Genomic DNA, 5,775 nt, shown 5'->3' with positions numbered 1-5,775 from the left:
CCAGGGCTGATGTCTGACGTCAGGAGAGGTCTTGTGAGGCTTTGAAGGGACAGCTCCAATGAACCAATGCATTGCTTAGAAAAAATCCAGGGCAGGGAACTTCTTCACAGTAATTTCAGTACAGCAAAAGGGGGAGCATCTTGCTGTGTCAACACGATGCATTTTATTCACTGAACATCATTCTTTACAGGAAAGCAATTCTCAACTCTTCCATATTTAAGCAGGCTTGCAGCAAAGGTACAGATTTATTTCTTCCTTTTGCTTTCCAGGCTGCAGACACAGGCGTTACCCAAGTGGTATCTCTATGGACTTGCATGGCTGGGCTCGGATCTGAAGCAGCAGCTCTTATTTCCAGGGGGCCTCAAGGCAAGAGTTGACCCCCAGACATGGTGCACATCCCAGAACATCGCAGCTCTGTATTACATAGGGTATTTCTTTAAAATGGTCTGTGATAGAGTTTTTCAAAAAAAATAAAAGGATTATGCTTATTTTTTATTTTTTATTTTTTATTTTTTATTTTTTATTGTTTTAGAATACTGTGAATTAGTTGCTTTTCAGGTTGCAGTCATAACTAATCTTCCCTCTCCCCCTGCTTTTAATCCGTAAGGATGCATAATGCAGATTTTATTGATTTTCAGCATTTCAGAATATTTACCTTAAATTGGTGACCATGCAACACGCCTCTCTTGTGTGCTTACATCCACTGGACCTCTGGCCCTGGTGCAAGTTGGTAAAGTCTGATTTTCTCTGATTAACCCTGATTTCACCACCCATGGGTTCCTCCTACTGTTACCAAGAAATATTTTGGTGTCACAATTTGGTTTTTGGCAGGTTCTGAAATGCTTCTGGAGTCTGCACAGCAGAGCCCCACCAGTCGTTTTGCCTGCTGGCACTGGCACATGCTGGCGGCACACATCGGTGGCAAGCATATGAGGAGGGAGGAAAAGCATATTTTCCCTAATGAGCAGCTGTAGATGTGCATCCCCACTTCAGATCTGTTATAGACACCCATGCAATGCAATTTCTGTCCATTAAAACAGCCCGTGCTGCATTATCTCAGACCTTCAATTACCAGGTAATCGTACAAACGACGTGTCTGTCTGGCTCAGGCCAGGACAAAGTGGCAGCTGAGCAGCACGCTGCCTCTCTCAGCAGTCTGGATCTCGGTGCTGGTGGCAGAGGTTGTGTGCGTGCCCACAGCACTGAGGGCTGCACCCTTGGGAGCCCAGCACCACATAGTTGTGGTGCTGGGCTCATAAATCCGCCCTTGGTTATGCAGTGGCTTGTCGTTAGCACAGCTATGTTTGTCCCCGTGTAGCATTTCAAGTCAAACAATTTAATGGCTATACGCTGACAAACCTACCTGGAATTCAGCAGGAGATAAGGACTGAGTAAGATCTCGGTGAGGACACTGGCAGATCACCCTGTGTCACACAAATCCTTGTGGTTCAGGGGAAGCTATTTACTGATGTGGGCCTGCCTCACGCTCTGCGTGGAAACTGTGTTAATGTTTTGTTGTATGAAAACGTTTCTGAGGCAGGGATATTGCTTAGTTTTTATTTGCTGGGCTTTGTGTCTGGCCTGGCACAAAACGTCATTCACTGAAATGTTGATATTGGCATGCTTTTATGCACCACTGCAAATCAGATGAATGATTAGAGATTTATCCTTTATTTTACTGCAGATATGAATCACCAGCTAGCACACACAAACCCAGCTGTATGCAGGCTGTGTGAACATCCACCAAGTGCACAGGCCTGTTACAGACAGCTGCTTTTCGATGGCAACACAACTGGGTTACTTCATTATCACCCCGGGACACCTCAGCTCTGCTCTCAGAGGTCGCTGGTGGCGATAGCTTCCCAAACCACACCAAGTGACATTCATGGTGCTGGTTTTACTTCGGGGTCATTCCGATACACCTGAGCTGGAGATGCAGCTGCTGGAAACACGCTGCAGGTGACAGCAGCAGCACAGACACCACGTGCCATCAGAGCCCCAAGAGGGATGAGCATCTGTGTGTTGGGGTCTGCCTTTAAAGCCACCCATCACTGCAGGCAGCACGGGGCAGCCTCTGGAGCCTGTGCACCTGCCCCTGTTTCAGTAGATGAGAGGTGACACATGAGGACAGTCCTCCTGTCCTCCAGGATGGGTTTTTGTCAATTCCATAGGGAATTTTTTTCCTACTTCCCCATGTACATCCTACTACTTTCTGAGAAGCAAGAATATGGTCTATCCACATTTGAAATCAACTTCCTTCAGGCAAAAAGGCTAGAGACCCAAATTTAAGGTATCTCAAACACTAAAAATGCAGATGTTGAAAGGTTTTATTAAGCTTTTTTTTTTTTTTTTTTTTTTAAGCAAGCAAACAAATCCCTCCCAGCACCTCGTGCAACCCCAGCCTTCCCCCTGGCAGAGCACCAGAAGCTGAGAAGTCCTTGGCTCTGTGCAAGCACTGCTCTGCAATAACTAAAACATTGGTGTGTTACCAACACTGCTTTCATCAAAAACCCAAACCACAGCATCACACAAGCCTCTGTGAAGAAAACAAGCTTTCTACCAGCCAAAACCAGTACAATTACCATCCTCTGAAATCAACACCAGTTTGGGGGATTGATCAAGGTTCACGGATTAAGAAGCGCCTGACTTGGACTATTGCATAAACATGATTTTTTTTGTTCATCTATTTATTTTTGGAACATTTTTCAAAGAGGTGTACTGTGGCTTAATTATAGGGAGACAAATCACAAAATAGATATAATCAAAGGCCCCAAACACATCTCTAACAGAGCAGTGGAGGCCCCGGTAATCAGGGGCTCAGCTGTAATGGAGAAATTAATACCTCGCCTCCGCTGCATCCAGAAACTCACCTGGCAGCCCAATATCTTTATTTTTAGAGTTAAAACAACCAGCGCCCCTGGTTCACATGAGTGAAGAGCCAGGACGCAAAGATCAATCATAGCAATGCTTCAAGTCCCTCCTTCTTTTATATGTTGTTTTTAAGGGTGACAATTTCCTCTCTTCATGCTTTTTGTTACATGAATACTGTGATCCTGCTTTCGCTCCTCCTCTCCCCAAAAGGAAGTTTATTGGAAGACTTTTTCCAGGAGTCCTTTGTGGGCACAGTCAGCATGCCTGCCTCTCCCCCAGGTTATCTTGTCTTCTTTTTTTCTCCCCCCACACCAGGAAGATTTAGCCAGCCAGGCAGAATCACCATTCCAGGCTACAGAGTGCTGACAGAGCCCCAGAATCTACCCATTCACCTGGTGCTTGGAGCATTCTGGTTCTACAAGTCAGCCACCTACTCAGATTGGAGTCCCCACATTTGGGGGAAACCTGTGCCTAAGGTTTGTGCACAGGCAGCAGTGCATGCCATTGAGTTCTGTACAGCTGGTTAAGAAACAAAGAATGAAATTCAACCTGAGATGCACCACGTGGACTGCCATATGGTAAACCAAAACTTCTTTATGTTTGTAGGAGGTATACTTCATAGTGCAGAGAGTTTATCCCATTATCCCAATAGTTAATCTGTGCATCATTTCAAAATTTTTATTCCATCAAACCTTTGAAAAAAACATAATGGAAAAGGAAAATAAAACTGGTAAATCTCATGTATTTCGCATAACTTTGAATCACGTGAAATCCAGAATCACAGGAAGATCAAATTTCAGGCAATTCACGTGGTATGAGCTTTTAAACTTCACTTTAAAGACAGCGTTAATTCACAAGTCTTATGATGACAAGATAATAGCAGTTGAGGCATCTTTATACTCTGAACTAGGGTTAATAATGACCCCGTAAAGCAGTAAGAGTAAGTGCTCTGAGTATTTTCCATTTATGACATTAAATATTTTTAGAGGGGATTTGACCTCCTTGTATACATCACACACATTTCTAGAAAAGAAATTCATGACTGTATTCCTTAGACTTCTCTATGATCTGAGAAAGAAGTCCAAAGAACCCAAACACAGCTTGAGAAAACCATTATCTCAGTAAGAATACACTGAATACTGATGGATATTCTCCCTATTAGTAATGCTGTAAGAGCAAAAACGGTTGTAAAGATCTTGTAGGGAATTTAGGAGACGAGTGTTGTAAGTAAATGACTTCACTCACGCTATCCAAGACACTCTGTCAAAAGGCTTTCAAAACCTTTTTGTAGAGCAATTAAGTTTTCTTCCTTTAGAAGAAAAAAAGAAAGACAGACCTTTGTGCAATAATCAGGAACAGGGTAAGAGGCCAGTAAATCACTATGCCAGTAAGATTAACCTGGCCAGCCATCAATTCCTCGCACTGCTGAGCATTGCTTCAGCATGCTGCAGCATGAAGGAACGAAACTGCCATCCCAAACATCCTCCCCTCCCTGTTACTGATGTTGAGGTGAAAAAGGAAACAAACAAACGGCGTTCATGTGTGTCTGGTAAAAGATAAATTAAAAAGCAAGAAATTCATTGAATTAGGGGGAGGGGAGAAGAGGGAAAATTGAATCACTGATTTCTGCCTTCGTTTTTTCACCTCAGACTAAAGCCTAAGCACTCTAAGTATTTAAATAAGCCACTTAATCATTAGGGATCAAGCATTTACCACACTATTAGCTGCTATGTAAGTGTTCCAGAAACCTGTGAAAACAGACTCGTCTGTTCTCAGTACAGACTTCTTTTATGAAAGTTCATTAGAGGAAAAATAGAGCAGTACCTTCTCTCAAGGTAACTGAAGACATAATTCATCACTCCAGGGCCAGCAAAGCTTCTTTCTGTAGATCCAGGACTAGATGTTCTGGCAGAATCCTACTTAAAATAAAATGTCCCCACAAAGCCTTTCTCTGATCAGGCTGTTTCCTGCTACAGCATCCTACTGATTTTGCAATGTAAGTTCTGGTGTCTCTTATAGTGCCAGAGCAACACTTTCCAGTTCAGCAAGTGATAAACTAGCACATAGTCTTCTGTTAACCCTTGATGCTGCCATTATACTGGTGTCTAAGTACTCCACCTTCTACACTTCAAACAGGATTTTGAAATCTGATGGGACTTCCATAGCTTCTTCCAGCATTCAGTGTCACATAGTTACACATGGACTCTATGCTCTAAGGCATCAGTAGAGGTAACACCTTTTGGAATATGCTTCCAAGAAGAAAAATCCTTCCCTCCTGACTTCACGTGTCTAACTCCATACCATGGTTTGATGGCTCTCTCAGAACCCAAGTGATCTTTTTCAGCAAATACACATACCTCTCATACCTCTGCTACACATACCTAAAAACTAAGCTCCTTCAGATTTTAGAGGAATTATTAATTTTTAAATTACTACCACGGTCTAAACAGAGCCATGTACTCAGAATGGAATGAAAAGATTTTAAAATTTTCAGTTTAGTCTGCAACAAAAATGCAGAGCAAAATACTTAAACTAGAGCCTAGTTTAACTATTTAGCCATTTTTAGCATCTTATTCTGAACTGCAGATCCTTGGCAGATCCTTGTCTCTAGGGTACAGGATTTTGTACATTCATAACTTAATGCTTTGAACTCACTGCACAACTTTCTTATAAGACAAAATCATTTAAGTTGAAAATGACCTTCAAAGATCAAGTCCAAGTGTCAAGATGACCTGCTGAGTCCCATGACAAAACTATGTCCCTTCTATCTGTATGCTAAATGTTGAGTTTTTTTTTTTTTTTTTAATCTTGTGGAAGAACAAACCAGCCTTGTTTATCTGTTGCCAACAGTGGGAAGGTCAATGCTTACACCAGAAGTACCAAAACAATAAAAAAGTCAGGAGA

The sequence above is a fragment of the Aythya fuligula genome, chromosome 1, assembly GCF_009819795.1.
Source record: "Aythya fuligula isolate bAytFul2 chromosome 1, bAytFul2.pri, whole genome shotgun sequence".
Taxonomy (NCBI): domain Eukaryota; kingdom Metazoa; phylum Chordata; class Aves; order Anseriformes; family Anatidae; genus Aythya; species Aythya fuligula.
This window is presented reverse-complemented; position numbering follows the sequence as displayed.